Source organism: Euprymna scolopes, chromosome 1, assembly GCF_053919585.1.
Source record: "Euprymna scolopes isolate OS-2025 chromosome 1, ASM5391958v1, whole genome shotgun sequence".
Taxonomy (NCBI): Eukaryota; Metazoa; Mollusca; class Cephalopoda; order Sepiida; family Sepiolidae; genus Euprymna; species Euprymna scolopes.
The window spans coordinates 191,944,091-191,969,560 of record NC_136482.1 but is presented as its reverse complement, the minus strand read 5'-3'; the positions used below and the strand labels follow the sequence as shown (position 1 = coordinate 191,969,560).

General features: G+C 32.9%; 1 long non-coding RNA gene across 1 annotated transcript; it reads right to left on the bottom strand.

Moving 5' to 3' along the window:
* Positions 1-3,830: 3,830 nt before the first annotated feature.
* On the bottom strand, positions 3,831-23,939 carry LOC145278521 (uncharacterized). Its single transcript, XR_013868372.1, has 2 exons — positions 23,870-23,939; positions 3,831-7,740 (listed from the first exon to the last, which is right to left on the bottom strand). It is a non-coding gene; the product is annotated as an uncharacterized LOC145278521 (long non-coding RNA).
* Between the last annotated feature and the right edge of the window lie 1,531 nt (positions 23,940-25,470).

Here is a 25,470-nt window from a genome sequence, read left to right as displayed (position 1 = left end):
TGTGTGTGTGTGTGTGTGCCTTATGGGGTGATGTCTCTGAATTGAGGACCCACTGAAACATTTATGCACACATGTAACCAATGCTTGTATAATAAACATATACATGTGTGTGTGTGTGTGTGTGTGTGTGTGTGTGTGTTCAGGGTTAAAAATATCAAAACGTAAAAATCCTTGAATTTCACGAGGTTGTTGATAGTGCTCAATAAAAGGAGCAAAATATCATTTCATTCAATTTAGTTAAACAAAATTACGGCTTCCCATTAGTTAATTCTTTATTTCCTGTCATTTAAATGAATGAAGTGTGACTTAATTGAAATAACAAAAAAATACCTTCAATGAATTCATAATTACTGATTCAACTTACGTCGTCTCCCTCTTAAGATTAACACACATGTCCAAATTCATAAAATAGGAGTTATAAATTTTGGAAATGAAGGCCTTACAAATTGCTTTCTTTTTGTTTTTTGTTTTTTTCATCTTTTAATTTTCATTAAAGGTTTTGCCTCGACTAAAACAAGAGGCTGTTTTTGTCGCCTGGTGGAGTCTTTTTAGATTGAAACAGTTGATTTATTGTCGTGACGAATAGTAAGGACATATTTGTAGGTTTTGTTTTTTTGCTCTATTTCTTCCTTCTTCATGGCATGATGTCAATATAAAAAGAAAAACATGATCCATGTATTGTTTTTCAATAGTGATAATTTCAAATGACTGGGATAGGAGGAACGATATTACTGTCTAAGAAATAATCACACAACAGTTTAATTAAACTTGGGTTGTCTTCATGACTAGTTCCTTAACTTCACCATATGAAGCTACCTTTAGCTTTGATGAAAGACCAAGGCGACCTTTGAACTGACCACAGACCTTCATCACTGTCTCCTGATTTGAGCCTTCAAAGGCTCTAGTGATCCTGATCATCGTTCGTCTTTCTAGTGGGGGATAAAAACAGCTTTAGTTCTGCTCTGGGTTAATTTTATTTTGTGCTTTCGATTACGCTCTGGAGGCCTCCTGATTTTATTTACTTTTTACTGCTCACTTATGAAACTGTATTTCTTTTATTTATTAGTTTGCTAGAAATTAGAAGATAAACTTGGTTTTAAAATGAGTTCCGGGATAATGAGAGGTAAAGAAATAAGTTTTAAAAGAAGTATGTTAAACAATCTTTTCATACGTTTTTTTGTTATTTATAGTCCGTCAATAATCATACTGTTACTTGAGTTAATATCACTTGGAGAAGGTACACCATTCCTTGTGGGTTATCTTTACTGAGAAAAGCTTATTTGGGCTGCAAATACTATGTGATTTGATCTATTTATAGAGAAAAGTATCCTCATGCCAGATTGACTTGAGAAACCCTTGTACAGAGAGACTTTAGACCCTCGAGGAAAAGGGTTTAGTCAGCATTCAAGTCCTCTCCTTATTGAATGCATCTTGATGTGATTTTGTAAAAGATTTAACTTTGTTCACACATTTAGTAACAGTAAAAAGACTTTTCTATGAGTATTATTTATCATAACTATGGAATAATGTTTTTGTAAAATAAATACGTATTAGATATGTTTGAAGTCAAAACAATGCATTATTACAAAATAAACAGATGTTTATTTTGTTTGAAATTTATATTGACATTTATAAATATATTTCGAAGATATACTTCATCATCAGTATGTTTTTCTTCCTTTTTTTTTTTGCCATGTTGTTGTTGGAAATCAACCAGCGCTTCTATCAAGGAACACAAACCCTAACGTGAATTCTGCGTGTCCAATGCACTGTTCCAACATTTGAAAAGATTATCGTAAAAACAACAAATGGACTTCTACTGATTCTGTGCTCCAACAATAACATCGCAAAAAAAAAGAAAGAAAAACATACTGATGATGAAGTGTATCTTCGAAATATATGTATAAATTTCAAGCAAAATAAATATCTGTTTATTTTGTAATAATACGTTGTTTCAGCTTCAAACGTATCTAATACGTATTTATTTTATTCAAACTCAACCAGCGCTTCTATCAAGGAACACACACCCTAAAATGTCTTTGTATACCCTTAGTGATAAGGGTTTTTTTTTTTTTTAGTTTAATTAGTCCTTAGAAATCCTGGGGCAAATATTTGAGTTACATTTATTCTCAAAGGATTAAAATATTTTTTTATAGACTTTGGTTAGATCAACCATGAACAGTATAATCTTTATTTCTTTCAGGAACCACATTCTTTTTTAAGTCATTTTTGAGGTTCTGATATTTTGTTATCATTTTCGGTTTGGCATTATTAAGGCCATAATTATGTGGAATAGTTACATCAATAATGAGCGCAGTCTTTTCAGGTTTGTTTCATAAAAATGTCTGGCTTGACGGCCTTCTCTTGTATATATTTTTTTTTATTACATGTCCAACTAAAACTGGAAGATTAGTTTCTCTTGACACATAAGCTGAAAGGATGGCTTTAAATTTTATCTGAGGACACTTTTAAGGATAAACGTTGTCTTGTTTATCTGTATTTTATTACAGTTTGCTCTTCCAAGAATTTTCCCCAAATATTTCAAAAGATGTTTTCATTAGGCTAGTTGCTTACATAACTGATATGATGTTTATATCTTTTGGAGACCATGTTATTTTAAGTCATTTTTGAAGAGCAGATATTTCTTTCTTCAATATTATTATTATTATTATTATTATTATTATTATCATTATTTTTTATTACTGCTATTTTTATTATTATTGCTATTTTTATTATTATTATTTTATTTTTAATGTTAGTATTATGTTTTATCATTTTTTATTATTATTAATAATTTTATTGTTTTTAACATTATTTTTTATTATTGTTTCTTTATTATAATTTTTTATAAATTTATTATTATTATTAGTTTTTACTATAACGATTTTATTATATTATTTTATTACAATTTTATTTATTTACTAGCATTTCAGCCCGGCGTTGCCCGGGTGTTTGGAGGTGTATGCTGAGCAAAAAAAATAAAAAAGGGTAAATTTTTTTTTTAAATTTGACCCCTATTATGACCCCTTATAATTTATAGTTTCGAGCTCAAATCACTTTATTAAGTGAAATCCAGGTTCAAGGAACCTATATCTAAAATTTGAAGTGTCTAGACCCAAAATTGTCGGAGGAGTTTGGTAGAGTTCTTAAAGGTCAAATCGTTGAAATTTGACCCCTTAACAGCCAAATTTCTGGCTGACACCCGTCACATCGATTTTCCCAAATCTCAGTACCCGGTATTTCAAATTTCGAGTCTATAGACTAAAAATTGACAGAGTTATTGCGTAGGGAAATGTACACAGACAGACAGACACACAGACACACAGACAGACAGACACGTTCACTTTTATAGATATATATAGACTATTATTATTATTATTATTTATTAATTTATAATTATTTTTTACTGTTACAATTTTATTATTATATTTTATTACAATTTTATTTATCATTATTCATTATTATTTATTAATTTATTATTATTATAATTATTTTTACTATTACAATTTTATTATTATAGTATTTTATTTTATAACAATTTTATTATTATTATTTATTATCATTTATTAATTTATTATTATTATAATTATTTTTACTATTATTATCATTTTTATTACTATTTTTATTATTTTATTATTATTTTTTAATTATTTGCCTGAAGTCAACACTTGCTTTTATTACGATTTTAATTTATATCCGAGGGAGCTTTTAGCATTGTCTCTTTTGTTTATACGTCCCTTTTATTTTGCTACAGTATGTGTAATGTTGCTTCTTCATTTTAACACCCATGTTATGCATAAAAGTTTCATGAAAAAACAAAGAAAAAGAAATTTGACACAATTTTTTTTCTGTTGAAAGAAACGGTATTTATTGCCGGCTGTTTCAACACCAAACTGCTGACACGTATTTTCAAAACCAACAGAATACGGTCGCATTTCCTGCTTCTCCCTCTCTGAGTCAATTAACAGTTTCTTAGTCTGCAGCTATAACCAGCTGTTATGTGTGTAATTCGTTCACCGATTCACGGTCATCTGACAATCTTGCAAAGGTTCGAAGGATTAACAAGTCTTGCATGTTGTTAAGAGTTCCTTTCGTACTGACACGTGATTTCTCTCCCTTTTCTTTCCTATTTTTTTTCTCTTCACCTTCATCTGACCCAATGCATTTATTTCTGTGACGTCATGCTTGTGCAACGGCTTGGTCATTTGCATAGGTGTTAGTGGCTTTGTTACATTTGATATCCCAGGAACTGTGTTTAAGCATTTCTTCAGATTTTTTTTTTCTTAAGGTCAGTTGCTCCAACAACAACCAGTACAATATTTATATCTTTCGGAAGCCATGCTGTTTTGAATCATTCTTGAGGTCTAGATAATTTATCTTTTTCTTTTGTTTTAATTTTCTTATCATTGAGTTTTTCCTGGGGATGGGGCATTCTACCAGATGCCAAGCATTCTCCCATTAGTTTAGTTACTCCAACCGAGAGATCTTTTTAAGATTCTAACCATCACTTTAAATGCTATTATTTGTAATTCTATTGCACTTGGTTCACCGAGTATATTCACTAGATAGTTTTGGAAATTCTTTTATTATTAGTCTGGTTTCTCCTATAATGACTGGTATGATTGATACCTTCTTAAGATTCCAGTTTCTTTTCATGTCGTACATGGGCTATTATATGTTGTTTTAATGCACTGTTTTAAGCGAATTCTTTCCCACAGACTTCTTGTTAAGAGTTCCTTGCACTTTATCTCCTTTATTTCTCTTCTTCCTCTGATCCCAATATTTATATATTTATGTGACGTCATACTTGTGCCACGGCTTGGTCATTTGCATTTATCCTTTTCTCCTGTGTGTGCTATTATATGTTGTTTCAATGCATTGTTTTGAGAGAAAGCTTTCCCACACACGTCACATAAAAATGGTGTCTCGCCCGTGTGTATTCTTATATGTTGCTTTAGAGAACCATTTTGATGGAAACCCTTTCCGCATGTATCACATGCATATGGCATGTTGCCGATGTGCGTCTTCATGTGATATTTCAGGCTATTATCGTGAGAGAAACGTCGACCGCATACGTCACAGCTAAATGGGGTCTCTCCAGTATGTAACCGCGCATGTTCTTTAAGGTAACTACTACGCGAAAAAGTCTTTGCGCATACCGAACATGGAAAGGGCGCTTCTCCAGTATGGGTTCTCATATGTCGTTTGCAGGCGGATCTTTCATTGAATGCTTTTGTACATAAATCACATTTAAAGGGTTTTTCTCCAGTATGGGTTCTTCGATGGACTTTCAAATGACCGTTTTCTGAGAAACCCCTTCCACAAATTTCACAGTGATAAGGAGTTTCACCAGTGTGTGTTCGTAAATGTCTTTTAAACGAGTTTTTGTCAGCGAAAGCCTTGCTGCACACTTTGCAATGGAATGGCGTCTCACCTGTGTGCATCCGTGCATGTTGCTTTAACGAGCTGCTGTGTGAAAACGAACGTGCACACCTTGCACAACCAAATGGTTTTTCTCCTGTGTGTACTCTGACATGAACTTTCAAGTTGCTGTCATATGAGAAGCCTCGACCACAAACTTCGCAACGATAAACGACTTCCCCACACTGTGACCCAACTTGCGCTCCTAACACGCGATTGCCAGATGAAGTTTTAACATTTTCTTTACACTTGAGAGAAGTTTCTTTCTCCATCACTTGTTTCATTTTATTTTCAGTCTCAGAAAAAAAATGAAAATAAAAATTGTAATACTTATAAGTTCACTTGTTATAAATTGCGGACCCTACACCATTAAGTAGCGATTAAGTAAACTAGTGTGAATTTTGACAAGGATTAACTTAGTGCATGCCAAGATAACCTAGATCTATAAAATGGAATCTTTCTTAGGGTTGAATGAAAGAGGAGTGAAAATGCAGAGGCAGGCATCAAACACAATAGACAAAACAGTGACTCTACATCCGTTCCTAACATGCTACCACCAGATGAAAATTTCACATTTTGCTTGAGAGCAGTTTCCTTTTCCATTGCTTGTTTCATTTTGCGTCAAAGTTCTCAAAACATGAACAGGCTCCATCTTGATTTCTATAAGAGATACATGAATATTTAACCAGGTTTTACTTTTAGGTGGAATCAGTGGTGTAGCAAAGGAAGGTGCGTTCTGAGGGGAAAAAAAATAAATAAAAAGCTTTACTTTGGTCAAATTTCTTAAAATTCAAGAGGTTCCATCTTGATTTCTATACAAGATACATGAATATTTAGTCAGGGTTTACTTGTAGGGAGAAGCAGTGGCATAGCAAAGAGCAGGGAAGGAGTCCGTCCCGGGCAACATGTGCCAAGAGGCAGCATTTTGAGGGGATAAAAATAGAAAGTAGAAAAAAAATTTAAATAATATGACAAACCCTTATACAGAGAGATCTTAGACATTTGTGTCTCGTAAGCATTCAAGTTCTCTCTCATTTAGTAATCATAAATAGATATTCAAGTACGCTCCAGTAGGTATTCACATTTCTTCCGAATGCATCTGTGTGTTTTTGCAGAAAATTACCATCACTAAAAACTCTTAGCAAATTTCACAACAGCAAAGTGATTCGTTTTTCAATTTTCTTATCATTTTATCCTGGGGATGGAGCATCCAATTGGATACCAGACATTCACCCACTATCTCATACATTCCAACAGAGAGATCTTTTTTAAGATTCTAACCATCACTTTAAATACAATTGTTTGTATCTCTCTTGTACTCGGTTCACTGGGTATATTTGCTAGCCAGTTTTTTAAATGCTTTTTTATGAGTCTGGTTGCTCCTATAATAAAATAATTTCAAGTTATCAACCAGAGGGAAATTTTGTTTTACACACCTGACAAAGAAATGGTTATTCACTTTTGTAAAAAAATTTTTTCACCATTTTGTTCTAGCGAGGGATGGGGCATCTTACTGGATGCCGGGTATTCACTGGCTATCAAATACAATCAAACCGAGAGATTTTTAAGATTCTAACTGTCCCTTTAAGTGCAATTGTTTGTATCTCACTTGCACTTGGTTCACCGGGTATATAGTGTGCATTCTCATGTGCATGTGCTCGACAATCTGGGAATGATCAGCAAATGGTTTTGGACACATACAAGAACTAAACAAACTCGTTTTGACGTTTGCTTCTGCATCAGAATCAGAAAGGAGAGCAAAACTATTTATTCTTGTAATTTTGTTTTTCCTTGCTATTTCCATGTTTCTTCATATTGTATATGCAATGTCATTGATTCTGTTATCCTGTACAATATTTCCAATTGTGCAATTTTGAATATTTTACATTCTTTATAGCTAAATAGTATCTCTTGTGTTCTGGTGGTGATGAAGTTGCTGAAGATGTTTTTGATATCGCTAAGGTTTTTGATTCACTTATGCAGTCATTGTTTCTGCTATAATGTACAACATTTCCAATTGTGCACTTTTGAATATTCACACATCCAGTATTTGTTTTGCAGAACTTACAGCTTTAATCTGGATTACATTCTATTAAATCGAAACTTTGCAGAAAGGCATTTCTATACCCTTTACAATGGCAAAGAGTTTCTTCTCTACTTATGCAGTGAACATGTTCTGAAAAATAAATTTTTCCCACTACCATGAAATGGGAATTATCCACAAGGATTCATTTCGTATTTCTCCTGTTGATGCCTTTCACTCTGGAGGCACTGTTCTACAGCCTTCTTCATTATCTGGATGCTTTCATTTCTGACAATCTGCAAAATATAAATATTACAAGATTTACATTCTAGATTTATTTCACTAAAATGTAAAACAAGCAAATTGTAAAATTTTCACCCGAGTTCTTTAAAAGAGTTTTTTAAATGGAAATCACTCCAGACAAGGCATGAATCCACTTGATGTAACCAGCTAAAATAAAAAAAATTGCTACTTCATGGTAAAAAAATAAACTTGCCAACAATAAATGTTAAATGAAATAGATTCTAACCTGTAAAACAGCAATTCTTTCCCCATTGTCAGAAACATAACTCAGGAAATATGAGAACTATTGAACAAAATAAGGGAAGTGAGAATAAACCAAAGATCCATTTTCTACTCTGTTTAAAGGGAAGTACATGATTGCTCCGACACCCCCCCCCCTTAAAAATTCCAATTATTATCAATAAGTTCATAATCCTTTCTGAAAACGATAAACATTTTTGGATAACACAATTCTCTTTTGGCACTGCCCTGATTTTGACTGTGATAGATCTCTTCAGTTCAGGAAGAGTTTAGAAAATTGTTTTCATTGCCTTTTAGATAATCCCATAAATAAAATAAAATCGAGGGAATGGGAATTCAGGATCATACCTTCTCCTGATGATACGATCACCAAAATATCCTTACATATCATTGAATGGTAATAAAATAAAGACTATTGTACGAAGGTCATTCACAAAGTAAGGCCTCTTATTTTTTTAACTCAAAAACTAAAACATTGAAGGGCTACAGAGGCAGGAATGGTACCATTAAAACAAGCGACCTTTTGTGCTCTAGAATTTATTTTTCTACATAGTCACCACCATTTTCAATCCATTTTTACCAGTCGCTTTTGATGCCTTGTTTGTAAAAGTCCAAAGCATACTTTGTCAATCATATCTGTAACCACTCTGAAATCGACGGACCCATCACTAAAGTATGTTAACATCAACTGCATCAGTTTCATATATGTTCAATAGGCTCCGATAAATGTTGATCAGTTCAATTGTTCTGCATTGAGGAATTCCATGAAACACCTCTGCTTCTAACACACATCCATGATAGGGGTTACTGTCTTAGAGTCTCACACCGTCAATATCTGCAAGAGAAATGAAGCTTTCAGGTCATGAATGCATAAGTTCAGTCATCATAACAATGCAATTTGCAATTTCTTCTGAGCCATTCGGGTGAAATAAAAAATAGGAGGTATTACATTTGTAGCATTTATGTTATGCTGGGCAACATCAGGTGGCCTTGCTGATAGTCGATTTAGAACATCGATTATTATTATTAAAAAAATAAAATGGTGGATAATGAACTTTATTATCATTTTGTTAACTGTTATGTAGAAAAAGGTATGCAGAGAGAATGTTTTGAAAGAAATGATTGTTTAGTTAAATATTTTGGTTAACTTAGAAACAATCAAGGAAAAAATGTAGTGATAAACAAAATATGTTTCTAACAGATAGTAAAACGTGATTCAAAAAGTCACATATTAAAATATGTGAGTTGAATTACGTCATAGCAATGAATAGTTACATATGTAATGTTATGACCCTTTAGGCTGTGATCATAGTGTAGTATCTGTTAACTGTGGCAAGCAGAAGCAATGGTCAAAACATTATTATTGTTATTGTATTCTTATTAATTGATTTGAGCGACGGATGCTCGCTGGATCAGTTATTATGATTAGAAGAATAAACAATTAAATTGAGGAAGAAATGATTGACGTGTGAATCGCAAAAGGAATGCGAAAAAAATAGAAAATAGATGTAAACATTATTTTGGGGTTTTGAATAAACAAATAACTAGATGGAAACATTAGGTTGGTCTGAGACATGTAATTAGGTGACGTAAGAGAACATGTGATGTAGTTAGTTTTGGAGAGATTCAGAGAGTTGAGGATTGACCACCAGAGTGGAGAGACGTCTAAACAGGGGTGGACAGACAGCTAGGGAGCGAACTGTAAGAATAGAAAATGTAGAAAATAGCAGATCCTGTGAAAACCATTTGAGACAACTGTAATAAATTTATATTATAAAAATATAAAGAGTTGTTTTAATGCTTTCACAAATAAGAACAGATGTCTCAATTGGATAGTGATCGCTTCATGGTTCGTCATGGAGCAGCGGGAAGATACAGAAGAACTCTTCAAGAAAAAAAGGTATGAAGCATATATTATTCTTCTTACATATGAACTGTAAAAATATCCCGTGTGATAAGTCTGATACAACATGATTCAGTTTACACGTCAATATCATGTCCTCATACAACATGCATACGATTTATACATTTATTGTTTGTCTGTTAAAAGAACAATATCTTACATCAACTAGATAACACATGACACGTTTTAATATATCATCATCTCCAATATAAACCAATATATAACACATATATACAAAGAGAGTTAGGAGTTAGAAGGAGACAGAGTTAGAGAAGAGGGTTAGACGGAGGAAGAGATTGTTGGAGACAGGGTCACAATGGCCCTGAATGGGGGTGAAGCAGAGACTAAGACCAGAGTGAAATCTTCCAACAAGGAAACAGTGAAATAAAGGCTGTCTGAAATTGTACTGAAAACTCCTGGTAGTTTCTTTGGAAGAAATGTTCATTTCAGCTTTTGGGAGATTCATCAACCAAGATCCGGATGAACAAGGGTATGATTTTTTTCTTGGCAAAATGCTCAAAAGTAAAAATTTTGCAAAAACATTGGACCTAATTTGACAAAAAAGCCAGGAATGCATTTTCCTTACCATTGTGCATATAAAAATGGCTACAGGTGTTTTGTACTTTTTTGAGAGTTACACTTGAATAATAATTTAGGCTGAATATAGATGTACACATCTTCTGTTATTTTTACATAATTTGTTGTACTTCACCATTTTTTTTTTCAATAACTGAAGTTTATTTCTACTAAATATGATTTTCCGAAAATATTGTAAACTTAATAGAAGTTCACCTTGTATTTTGACAAATGTAATGTATAAAATGACCTTGTGCAGGTCTAGGCTAGCTCGAATGCTTGATATTTTAGAATAAGTAAAGACATTTTGCCCCCTGAAAGCTAAGGAAAAAGCAGATAACTTGGCCGAACATCTTGGATCATGCCAAGTGTGAGCATATTATGCTCATAAAATAAAGAAATGAGGATGCATAAAATAAAATCGACAGAATACAGGCGAAAGAGCTTGATTGATTCACAAAATAAAACCAGTATCAAAATAAACTAATACTCTAGAAGTGTAAGCAATTTTTAGTTTCAGAACAGTTTCAGATGGTTTGCTGTTACACACAAGTCCTGGGAGGTGACTTGTTTGTAGTAGACAGTTCCACAGAACAAAATATTCTTACCGTGTCGAGACGGAAAAGAACATGTGAAATTGCTCCAGAAAAGGTTTAATATTTATGAAGCAATTCTGGTTTCTGATTGGTTGGTAGCAGAACGTGAATTAATTTGATTCGTCAGTTCTTAGCAGCATCGTTTATAAATAGAATCGTCCGACTGTATGGGATCATACCCCATTAAAAACACCAAAATATTGCAACAAATACTTTAAATTCACTTATTATATATTAGGGACCCTGAACCAGTAAGTAGCGATTAAATTAACTAGTGTGAATTTTGACAAGAGTCACTCTTAGTGCATGTCAAGATAACCCAGATCTATAAAACGAAACCTTTCTTAAGGGTTGAATGAAAGAAGGGTGTCAATGCAAGGGGTAGGCGTCAAACGCGGTAGACAAAACAGTTGAACGATATGAAAATATAATGAATGACATCATGTTTTGGAGCAAGAGAAAACTAAAGTTCTTTCTGGAACCTATAAAGTTGGCAACTCTTTCCTGAACCTTGTCTAGGAGCGAGAGACTAGTGGCAGCAGCATTAGCCCAGATGTGGCAACAATATTCCATGCATTGGCGAATAGTAGCCTTGTAGAGATACAGCATACTCTCAGGTGTGAGTAGCCTTCTAGCACAATAGAAAGAGTCAATTTTCTTTGCAGAAACTTTGGCGATTACCTCAATGTATTTGTTCCAATTCATGTTGTTTGTGAATGTTAAAACTAGGAGGTTGAGGGAAGTACTTTCAGGTAGTTTATCATTAGCCATGGCAAGCAGTGGTTGAGAGGGATTCTTAATTGTAATTATTAAATGAAATAAGCTTAGTCTTGGCGACATTGAACATTACCATCCAATTTCAGCCCCATTCAAATACAGACTAAAGGTCTTCCTCAAGAGTCTTAGCCATTTCTTTAAATATGTATTCATTAGTTTTCCCTTCGAGTCTGTTGTAGAGCATAGTGTCATCAGCAATTATACCCATCTCAGAAACAATTTTATCAAAGAGTTTGTTTATGAATGTCAGGAATACTAATGGTTCAAGGATCCACCCCTGTGGCACACCCGCATATATAGCATGTTCTTCAAGTGTACGACCATCAAGAACAAGCTGGATTTTTCTATTATCTAAGAAGGATTTGATTATGTCAAATAAACGTTCAGCAATACCATACGATTAATTTTGATAAGACCATCATGCCAAACCCTGTCAAAGGCCTTCCAGTATGTCTAGGGCTACTGACCTAGCTTCCCCTACCTTAGTTTTTCAGCCAGTTCTTTCCAGGAAGCTACACATAATATAAAATAATCTAAGAAGAATGTTACCAATGTCTGTCTGCATCTCTCATTCCTCCAGTTAACAAGTCCCCTTTAAGTAGATGATTAAGATACATTAATCTCTCTATCCATAGGTAAATTCTGTCTAATAAAACTTTGAAGAAACTCAGGTCAGCCAACAAATGATTGTGTGTAGTACACCACAAATGTTTTTACACTGCACCTGCTGGTGGTAGTCTTCATTCATTTTGAGATTAAATCTTATTCTGTTTAAATTTAATGAGTTATAACTTCAAAGATAGCCATGAGTAAAACGTGAACACTGACCCATTTCCATCAAAGAAAACAAATCTTCTAGCAATCCCAATGGTAGTTTATTATTAATGGATTTAAAGGTTTATGAATTATTATCATTATTATTATTATTATTATTAAGATAAAATTGGATGGTACAGCAAAATGGTTAATCCAGTAAAGCTTTAAAGCCAAGGTGCTAGAAAATCGGTGTTTCTGTCAAACTCGGGAATTTAGACAGAATTTCAAATCAAACCCCTTATTTACTTCACGAGTTTAGCATGCTCTTGTTTTGTCACTCATGATTGGGCAGAGGTCCTAAGTAATTTGCAATTGTATTTTTTGGCCGCCCACACTGAGAATTGAACCTTTAACCTTCAGGAAAATATTTACTTTTACAATTAAATTTTCCAAGTCCACTAGTCACTGCGCCACACACCCATAGTGCAGTGGGGAAAAATATTTGTAAAAATACAATAGCAAATTACTTAGGATATCTACCCAGTCATGGTTGACAGAATGAAAGCATGCAATCCCTGTGAAATAAATAAACAATTCCGTTCGAAATTCTATCCAAATTTCTGAGTTTCACAGAAACATTTCCGAGTTCAACAGGATACAGTAGTTTGAAGAATTCAAATAAACGGATAATCAATCTTCATCTAAAAAATTCAAAAACTATCTAACAGCGATTCAAATTTTCAGCACAAGCGTACAACTAATTTTAGGCTAGATAGCATATGGTTGACACATCAGCAACTGTAAAACTCGTTGCTTCAGATGTTAGGGGTGCATCTTCCATTATAATTGAACACTAACACCTCTAATAAACTGTCTGTATCAGTCAGTTTATCCTGTGGTGAGGTCAAACTAGCCATCCTTTGCTGCTAACAGTAGTTGATATTCATTTAATTTGACATCCTTTTACCGCAGCATATGAACGCTGCTGGCCCTACCAATAGGTGTTAAAAACAAACATGTTTTATTAATATGTAATAAAATTTCGTTGCATGAAATAAAAAAAAATTCTTTTTATAACAATGGAAGGATTTATTCAATATGTAAGGTTACCCAACACGTTGTAGCCTCAGTCGCAAAGTAGACAAAAAATAGGAAAGAACTTCAACTTGCTTTTTTTGTACAACAACATTTATTTCCTCATTCTCCCACCACACGTGACTTCTTATTATGACTGTGACGTCTCTTTATTCGATTTGTCTCTCACGTGATCGTCTTCTCGAACATGCTCTCTCCTTTTATAGACTTGGTATTTGTATATAACCGTCCATGGTATGTTACAAATTAACTACTGGGTGGAATGACCAAATGATCCTGACTTTGGCAAGGAGTCCCAAAGATTCCAATCTGCACACATGTGAATTAAATGTTACACACACCCACATGGATACGGCCTAACATTCACATATGCACATATGTTCTAATGATATTAACTTTTATTCAACATGAAAAACCTAACTTTTTGCCTTCGTCCTTTGTTGTTTAATTATCCATTTATTATCCTCATCTTCTTGGAGTTGTTACATGACGTTTTGCCCAACTATTCCTCTGGCCTTCGTCAGGTGGTTAACTCCAATAAGATAGGAACACTGAATCTCCTAACTGCATTGTCTCACCACATTTTGGCCAACTAAGCCCCTAGCCAGCTTTGGGTAGGATTGAAACTGCTATCTTCAGATAATGCTCACCTGGAACCGTAGTGATTCAACATCTCTATCTACTGCACCACAGGCCCTGAAGAGCGATTATGGTTGGATTTTTTGATCTTATAAATCCATATTCATTTGTTATCTGACCTTCCATTGTCGGGTCCGAATCGTATATCATTTAATTAATTGGAATTCATTACTGAGATGAGTAATTTGTATTATTTAGCCATTTATTGCAGACTATTATCCTCATCTTTCTAGTAGTTGCTTCAACCTTGATCGCTGATAGAAATCCACCCAATAAATGTCATGGTGACATTTATTGGGTGGATTTCTATCAGTATTATTTTTATTTAATGTGACAGCCTCAGAAGAAAGGCCTCCCCATTCTTTATGTTAAGAATGGCCTTTTCAACTCAGTATTTACGATGCTGAATCAAGAGCAATGTTGAAATTGTAGGCTCATTTCATTTTTCCCAAGGTTGCATTTTACATATGCACAAGTCACGTGACATTTTGGTGGCTATGTTGTTTCGACATAAGACCTACAATTGTAACCATTCTTGGTCTGTTTTGGATCAAATTATGCAAGTTCTTGACTGAGGAATATTTCATTTTTTGGCCCCAATCTAGATTTACCCTTTTTATTGGGGGGGGGGGGACTGTATATTCTTCATATTTTAGAAACCGATTTTGTGTCTTTGCCCTCATGGGGAGACAAAAAAGGGACTTTGAGTAGTACCCACACACAAAACGTGTATGGAGAGAGTATATAAAGAAAGAGAAGGTCCAACATTTTATAACTAACTAGCAGAACCTGTATACCGGCATTGCCTGGTGGAAATCAGATCCAAAGCCAAAACAGCTACGATGACGCCCTCTCTTCTAAAGCAAAAAAAAAAAAAAATGATAACATACGATTATCTTATGCATTATGTGAGTCATGTAAATTACTGAGAGATGGTGGCTGTTGCTAGTGTTAGCCACTGACAAAAAATTGCAGGCAGTGGCTAAAATAAAAGTAACTGGCTTCTACTGTTATGCATTGTCTGGCAGTGGCAGCTAGTGGAATCTACTGGCTGTCATTGTTGATGCTGGTGGTTACTGGCAATTAGTGTTGCTTTAGAGTAGCTATTTGCCTTTACAATTGTCACTGCTGTCGGTGCATTGTACTGTTAGTTGTTGTTACATGTGGGCACTTGCTGCCTTAACAACTCTATGTCACTGTCATAAAGTGTTGGAGAATAGCAGCCATGACCACCATAGTGTTCATTGTTTGGTGTAGATGTTATTTTGCAACATGTGTTTTGTATGTATGCATAATACGGACCCTATTTTACATATTATGTTCAAGTAAAATCAAAGTGTGTATGGTATGTATTATTTTAGAATTGTAAGAGTGCGTCAATAAATAAAAATTCTATTATTTCGTCATGGTCCGTAATCTGCATAAGTACACATATATAAAATGTTAAAGGCCTGAAGGCAATCCGGCATTTAAACTGGTCCGTAATCTGCATAAGTACACATATATTAAATGTTAAAGACCTGAAGGCAATCCGGCATTTAAACTGATTCGATTCCTGAAAGTCGGTCTACTTATGCAATAATTATAAACATATATATATCATCTAAAGAAACTAATAACCACATTTGCTATAGTAAAATATTTCTTAAAATCTGGTAGATTAGTGTCCATTCAATAATAATGCACTGAATAATTGGAAAAAAAAAAGGCGAAAATAAAAGAAATATAGAGGGAGTACCGTTCATACACATGTATGCCCCATTTTGGGGAGGAAGGGGGAAGGCTTATTTAAATTGGTACTTATGGCAGTAATTAAAAGTAAAGAACAAAAATTTCGTAATTTGATCAAGTAGTTTGCTTCTTTTTTTTTATTCAAGAAAATCAAATTTTATAACTAAGCGAGTTGTAGTGTTTTCGTTAAGCATGATTAAATCCGAGGAAATAAGGAGACAGCTCAAATCTAAATGTTGAGATCAAAATTCGCTGCTTGTTTGAAATCCGGTTTCTATCTAGGAGGGATAACTTGCATTTGCTAAGGAAATAAGGTTATTTTGTTGCAGATGATTTGGGAGCTGAAACGATCAGTAGAACAAGTAAACATTTTTTTGTTTGTTGTTGTTGTTAGGACGCTAAAATAATGAGTGAACAATGAAATAGTAAAAATTATAAGTCGGTAATGTCTTAAATTAGCATCACAAAGAATTTTTCAATTTTACGAAGGGGAGATAACTATGTCTGTCCTAAATTAGTGTCGGTTCAAATTCAAGCAGCTCGTTCTTTTAAACCAAGTACAGTAATGTATAATTGATCATTTTACTTTTCGTTCAAAATATAAGCTAGACTTCATTAAAAAAAAAAAAATAGTAAACTTTCCAGTAATCATTATTACTATAACTGACAAATTATTTAAAAGAAAATATTGTTCAGAAATTATTTATAAATAATTTATAAATAATAATTTTGGGCAACTTATGCAACTTGTTTTTCTCATTTGTGATATAGGTCACAAATGAGAAAAACAAGTTGCATAGGTTGCCCAAAACTGAGTTCAAAAATGTTTTATATCTAATATTCAAAAGAAGTTTTAAGCATTGAATCCAAACTTTTATTTCTCTAAAAATCAATCAAAAAAGTTTGAACAAGATTGTAACAAATTCAAGCAAAAAATTGAATACAAACATTAAATTTTATGAAAATCATTAAAAAAAAAAAAAAAGTTTAAACAGGATAGGACTTTTTAATACAACAAATAAGACGTTGAAAAATGTTAGCATTTTTATACATATTTCGCCATAAAAACTCAATTATGTACGATTAGAACAGATTGTCTGAGGTTCCATATTATTTTTTCATTTTCCACTTTGCACATGCCCATGTGTTCTCTATGTTTTGTGTGTAGATGGAAGGATCCATGGGATCCACAAAATTTCACTGGTGTACCACACTATCGTGTGTATATATGCCACAATTAATTTAATCAAGTCGATGAAAGCCATGCGTTGCTGATTATACGTGTACCAGGTAATATGCACTGTTCAATAATTGGTTCTAAAGTTTGTCATGTGCTATAGAGTACTTTCACCATCAAACATCGTTCACTTTCTCTTTCAATTACACCAAAAACCAAGTGAACCTCCTTCTAAACTCAACGATGATACTTTTGGTAGAAATACTTGCTTTCATCTATATCAACGACGATGGGCTGACCATTATCGTCAGTACTACCAAGTTGTTGTGGATTATTCTCTATAAACTCTTTGCACACATCTATATATATAAAAGCGAAAATGTATGTATGTATGTATGTATGTGTGTTCGCTTTTTCTGTATGGCTACAAAAGGCTTTTTTCAGAGAAGCGGTCGGTCGGTTCACAACTTTTTAAAACTTTTTATATCACATATAAATCGTAATATCTCACAGTTAACAACGAAGCTCGCCTGTCTATTTAATTTGCTCGATTTCGGGAAAATAAATATTCAACATTTGTCGCTCACCGCATGTGGGTTAGTCTTTTTCCTATAACATCTTGGGAAAATAAAAATAAAAAAAAGCGTTCCGCAGTAAATGAATACTATCCCGCAGTCAAACTTGACCTCAATTAACTCATTAAAACGGGCACCTGCCAAATCCAAGTAATTAAATAAATTCAAACGTGTTTCCATTAGCGTCTCGCGGTGGGGCAATGGTTAACGTTGCACTTTTTTTCTTCACGCTTTAATTTACAACTTTGCCTCAAGGGTTTGGGTTCGATCCTCATACTTACTTTTTTTTTTAACTCCCACCCCCGGTGTTTCCACACACACCTCCAAACACCCGGGCAACGCCGGGTACCCATCGCTAGTCTCTAATAAAATGACAAAAGTCAACAACTGTATTTTTGTTACAGTCAACTTCCCAGCATATATCACGTTAAGGATAGTCTCTGAATCACATGTAAAGGATTAAAATAAGTTGCTGTAACTTCAAATGAACAATCACATATGGATTTCGTAAAATTACAACTGTTGCAGCGCCATCGAAACTCATCAACACCCTGTGCGTAGGCATTTAACTTGCATAAGTTATTGCATACCCCACAATAGCAACGGCTGCAGATTAGCCCTAGCTTCGCCAAATAATTGACTGTTTGTTCCATATTAGTTGTTGATACAATAACATCAGTAAAATGAAAATTATTCTATAAAATTTTCCTATCATAAAAATAACACCTGATAATTCAATGGGTTTATTAACTCTTGGCATTTTGTAATTTTGAACACATAAAACTATCGCCAAAAATAATATGGGCACGTGCAAAGTGAGAGATGAAAAGATAATATAGCACATGCAAGACGGGAATTCTAAAGATGATCCCTTCCAATTGAACCTTTTCCAAAAAATTTATTACTATCCCTGTTTCGACTTTTCTTTGCTTGAATTTGATTTAGGACAGACAGAGTTATTTGCCCTTCGTAAAATTGAAAATATTTTAGCGACGCTAATTTAAGACATTACCAGACAGTGAAAAATAGGAGCTTCTACACTATTAGGACGAAATTTTATAGTTGATAAATGGAGTTTTCAGATAAAAAAACAATGGTTTCTATGGATTTTTTTTGTCAATTCTTATAAATTACAATGGTTGCTTACAAATTATGCAGTCGAAATTACCTGAATATTATTGAATTATTAAAAAAAAACACACACACAACTTTAATCGTGTTAGCAGGTGAAAATTGTGGCCATCTTGTTTTTATAAAATAAAGTGAAACAAAACCATAAACAAGTAACTCTAAATGTTTAATGTGACTAACGCAAAACAAATAACAAAATAAACATAACATATATACAATGTTTCTGAGTCTGTTTTTCATTTAAGATTTTTTCATAATTGTTTAGAATAAAAATAACTGTTCGCTAAAAAATTAAATAACATAAAAGTAACATATATACAAGTTTTTTGCAACTAAGAATTATTGGGAGGAAATTACCTCCCTTGTGAACTTTCCTGTGTCTTAAAGCAAACACAATCGTGTTCTTCAAATTCTATTTTGTTTAATAAATAATTTTCTACTTTATCGATTTTCATAATTTTTGGATATAATCATCTTTGAAATACAAGGAATATGTAGACACCATTGTTTTCATGTGAAATTCAGTTTTACCATTTCCAAAATTTCGTTCTGATAGTGTAGAAGCGCCGAAATATATATATATATATATATATATATATATATAAATCAGAAAAATATATATAAATCAGAAAATTAAATGAATAATAGATTACTATACGTAACTAATAACACTCAAGTGAACGAACTAAAATAGGAATTTTAAGTAAAAAATTAAAAATCGAGTTTGCAAAAGAAATAAACTGTAATGTTGTATCAGTACTTATACAGTTTAATCAAGACATTAAAACATGAAAATATTGAAAAAAGTTATATTGTACGTACTCATTAAGGAATAAAGGACTTTACTAAGTAGATATAAATAAGTCCCTCTTACCATTTTTTTTTTTTTTTTAATGGAGAGTAGATAATGCAGTGTTTTTTTTATCAGCAGCTCCAGTAACTCTCGCTTCTCCTTTTTTTGTCCCTCAGTCCTCATTTCTAATGGGTTATGTTTCTGACAAAGGGTGAAGAAAAAGCTGCTTCCCAGGTCGGTAGTACTTTGTGAACAGTAGTCTGAGATGTCGGAAATTTTCTGTCTCTATGTCTATCCTTGCGGCCATGTCACTAGTAAGGCTGCTGGAGGTAAACGTTTTCATCTGGGCTGACGTTAACCGCCTGATAGTCAGGGACCCGAACCTTGGAATAACCACTAAGGAGGCTGTCCTATCAGCAGGTGCAAAGTACTGGGGCTGCTGTATTGCCATTTGGTGAATGGATTCTGGACCATGCAGTAGTCTCTGGTGGGGCCTCTCGATGCCATACTAGTGTTACGGCTTTACCTTATCATGTGTTATTAAAAAAAAAAAATTTTACCGTCTTTCCTCTCTTACTTTCCTTCTCTGTTCTGCTCTAACCAAGCATGCTGACCTGTTCCACAAATCCCAAAATCCTCAACATGAAAAATCTTAAAAAAGAAAACACGAATAAACCTAGAACCCCATCCTCCTACGTAGACCCCTTCTACCATGTCTCCTTCTCCAACACCAGGGGTCTACGTTCTAACCTTCCAGAGGTTGAAACCCAATTACAGGAGATGAAACCTGACATATTCTTTCTAAGCGAAACTAGAATAGGGCCGACCACCTCCCTAGATGAGTTCATAATTAAAGGATACTCTAACTTAATAGCTAAATCTGATCCCCAAGATCGCCACGGGCATGGAATATGTGCCTACATTAAAGATGGCTTCCCGTGTGGCAGGGGTATCTCCAGAGAAGACCCTAATCTACCTTATATGTGCTTCCAGGTTGCACTTGCTTACACCACTGCATCTATATTTGCATTTATATGTATTTATATCTAATGTACATTTTGCTGCAATTTAAAAACATTATCTTTCATCTAGCAATTAATGATATAGATATAAAATTTTCAATGATTTGTTTTAAAAAGTGCAACAGAATGTACATTACATAAAATAAATCCAAGGTAATTTTTTGATCCAATTTAAATTAAATTTTTATACCTTACTTTGTAAAATTTATAAAAGTGCACTTTGAAGATAAATAAATTTCAAATTGAATCTTGTACCTTTATTTTTAAAGCCTATAGTAAAAACATTTTGTTTAACAATTTTCATGCCTTGGATGAAATGCTTTTCTAACTTGTAAAAATATTAGTGTGGAAAATATAATATAATAATAAAAATAAATTCAAATAAAATGAAAATAAAATTTAAAAAGCGCAAAATAAAAGTATGAATCAAATTTAATTAAAAAATAAAATACATACTCGATTAAAAAATTTGTGAAGGATCAGGGAGGATTGAAAGTCCGAGGTGGGAAAGTACTAACCAGATCTCCACTGGAAGTGTGCAGTTCAAATCTGGTACCTTGGGGAAGCATTTTGTCATCCAAACCCCAAGAAACACCAATGGCCGATGCCAACAAGAAATCAATAGCAAACGGCTGTTGTGATAACATGCAATCATCTGGAGAACATTGGAAATCTGGGGAAACTTGTTGTCATGCAGTCTCCAGTGAGCGATCACTGATGATGACCTGTGAGACAACTCGTAGTGAGTGAAATAATAATAATAATAATAATAATGTCCCCTCTCAAATTCAGCACCACCCTGAGTTAATATCATAGATGTTTACTATATTTTCTTAGTTTTTAATCAATGTTCACATTATAATATGATTGTCTTTTAGTAGTTATCTCAACTTTATTTTCGTATTCATGTATTCTGCACTGATATGAAAATGAAGACTATAGCGGAGTATAAGATTCCTAACCATGTAACTGATGAAAATACGCTACACATTTTGATGAAAAGCATGGGGGAAGAATGAACATAAAAGAACAGAAAACCAAAACTTTAAATGTAATTTCTGTATTTAAAGTAATAGTTATTTAAATATTGCACTCTGGATAGGAACAAAAATAAAAATTGTCTCAGTCATAAAGGATTTCTCCTCCACCGGCCGAGGACAGAAAAGGTGAATTGTAGCATCAGAACAGACTACACTGTGATCTTGTCCCGAAGGCCAAGAATTGTTTGTGCTCTATATTTCTTTAATTGTTTGTTCCCTAAATTCATAATTCAGTTTTATCAGTATTAGATTATATATTGCTTTAAAATTGCGTAATTTTTGCATAGATAATATTTATATTTTATATTGAATAAAGTTCAGTTTCATTATTTATCGAATTGGGTTCCTTTCTTTTCTTTTTTAACATGTTTAAATGCTCTTTTTAAAAATGCCGTCATATAGTATCGACAGTAACAGTTCGACAAATCTTACCTACATCGCTTGCAGGCATTTTTCAGTTAACAGGCCTTCTATATCTCGGTGGCCATGGCCCATGCGCAATTTAAAAAAAAAAGTTTATAACGGAACGAAAATTTAAATTTCGTTTCGTTTTAATATTTTTTAAATCATTTTTAAGTACTCATGCAGAGAGTGATCCGTGCTGAAATAATAACGTTATTATTTAAAAAGCCATTCTTAACATGGGGAGGAGAGGGTGTTTTGTACCTATTCTGTACTTTAACCTTACAATTGAATAATAATAATAAAAAAAAAAAACATATCATAAAACTTTAATTAAACGTGGAAATACGATTTTTAAAAAATAGCGCGGATCACTCTCTGCATTAGCACCCATTTTTAAAACAACCGTAAAACACCGTTCTCCGCAAGTTTTACCCTTTTTTTTTTTTTTTTTCGCAGAGGAAAATAAAATTTTAACCAGATCGATCGTATCGTCGCCATTTGCCTATTACTGGGGACGAGGAGGGGGTGCTTTTAAACGAAAAAGGGATTAACAAAGGACAGAAAAACTCTGTAAAATAAGTGATAAAAACCAAAATATTTATCTACGTATTTTTTCTCCCCATGTTTTAAAATAATCTCGTCAAATTTTGACAAACTTTAAGCGGTGATTGGAGTTATCTCCCCTGGCGTCCCCGTCCTTATCTGCAACAAACAAGAAGGTAGCGACACGATCGATCTCATTAACGTTTGATTTTCCTCCGTAAAAAAAAAAAAAATAATAAAAAAATAAAAAAAATAAAATAAAAGAAAAAACAAAAAAACTACTTGATCAAATTATTATATATATATTTTTTTTGTATAAAGACTTTATTCCATAGCGAGTACGTACAATATAATTTTTTTTCGATATTTTCATATTTTAACGTCTAGATTTAACTGTTCTTTCTAATCACAAAATATTTTAATTTAATTAGATATTTTTCATATTACAAAAATGAAGAAGGTAAAAACATTTTCATTGGTTAATCGGAAAACAACAATAAGTTGTAATTTTTTTTATTACAAAAATGAAATTTAAGAATTTTCTTTATGAAATACAGTAAAATCGTTCATCAAATCTGCAACAAAATAACCTTATTTTCATAGTAAATCCTAGTTATCTCCCCTAGATAAAGAACAGATTCCAAACAAGCGTCCAAAAGTTCAATATAGTTTAGCATTTTCTTTACTTTTAATTGCCAGCGTAAGTGCAATTTTAGCATCGTTGTTTGTTTTTAAGTTCTTAATAACAAAGAAACAATTAATTTTACTTTTTTAAGCCACGTAACATTTTAGTGGCCATGCTGTTCATGCTTCGACAAAGGACCTACAAATGTCAACATTGCCTAAATTTCAAATTATCGATTTATTAAAGGTAATAAATAACAAACATTGACAATTAAAAGCGGTGCATATATGTTATCGTGCTATTTAAAAAAATATTTTTTCAAGTTTAATTCATTTTTTACGATGCTTTCCTTTATTAAATTGTTAGGTGAAAGTACACCCCCCCCCCCTTATAAATAATAACGTTATTATTTCAGCACAGTAACATAGATGCAAGATGCATAAGTACTGAAAAATATTATAAAATAACATTTATTAATCATTGGAATGAAACTCTTACCTTTCTTTTTCAAGAGAGGAAAGAACAGAAAATGACAAATAAATACGGTGTCATTGTAAATACGAAATACGGTGACACCGTTTCGAAAGTCCCCTCTAAATTAATATACCAGTACCGGGTTAAATTTCCTGTTTGAAAATAAAGTCAGTAAAATAAAAGTAAAGAGGTAATACTAATAATAAAATAAAAATGAAATCGGGTGCAAGTGAATTTTATTGATCGGGGCAATTTCGTTTCGGTTATTCACCGGTTTGTATTGTCTCTTTTTACTGATATTAAATAATTTATATGGGCGGAGTTGTACAACCATCACCTCCTGCGTAATTTCTATACTGATAGGGTTTTTTTAAAAAAATTTTCACTGGATTATTATTGATTGGACACTAAATAACCAGATTATGAAAAAAAAAAAATTTAAAAAAAAATCATTATTTCGACATTTAAAAGGGGTGCTCACTTTTTACTTCGGGACAAGATCAAAGTGTAGTATCTGTTCTTCAGATGCTGCAGCTGCACTTCTATTTCTTGTTCTCTTTCGGTGGAGGAGAAATCCTTCACGACTGAGACAATTTTTATTTTTGTACCTTTTGTCCACGTTAAAAAACGACCCTGGTGTCTAACTCTGTCCTGTGGGCCGTGGGGAGGCATAGTAAATAGGTATAACATTCTGGTAAATCGGTCACCTATTTTTTTTTTTTTTTTTTCTAAACACGGAAGATATGAAATGGTCCCATGGTGACAAAGTAATGTATCGGGAGGCGTACGATATGAAAATTGACAACGGAATGGAAAAATATGAAACATTTCTCCAGCATGTTAGTGAAATTTATAATACTTAAACAATTTAAAAAAAAAAACATGCTACATTAAATAAAAACACAAAAAACATATCAAGTTAGGTAGACAAGTAACTTATATTGTGTTTGATAACATTTATTTGGGTACTAGTGCAGTTATTGATCCGTGTTGAAATAATAACGTTATTATTTAAAAAGCCATTCTTAATATGAGGAGGAGAGGGTGTTTTGTACCTATTCTGTACTTTAACCTTACAATTCAATTAAAAAAAAAACATATCATAAAACTTTAATTAAACTTGGAAATACGATTTAAAAAATAGCGCAGATCAGTAAGTGCACTAGCACCTATATTTGTTTTTTGACAACTTTTTCGAATCTATGTTTACAGTAATACAAACCCCAAAAACTAAATAAGTTAAAAAAACAAAACAAAAAAAAACTCGAAACTTTATTTTCATGAAAAACAATTTTTAAAAAAGTCATGTTCATTCTTTGAGAAACAAAAATATGTCTGACTTACAAATGCGGTAGGCTTATGTCATTTTTACTTTCTATGGTTTTGATATACCCGCGTTTTTATTGGTTACAAAATGGGTGACTGATTTACCAGAACGTTGTAACTAAAAAGTGAGCACCCCTTTCAAATGTCGAAATAATGATTTTTTTTTTCAATTTTTTTTTTTCATAATCTGATTATTTAGTGTCCAATCAATAATATTTCAGTGAAAAAATTTCAAAAAAACTATCAATATAGAAATTAAGCAGGTCGTGATGGTCGTACATCTCCGCCTTTATATGAGT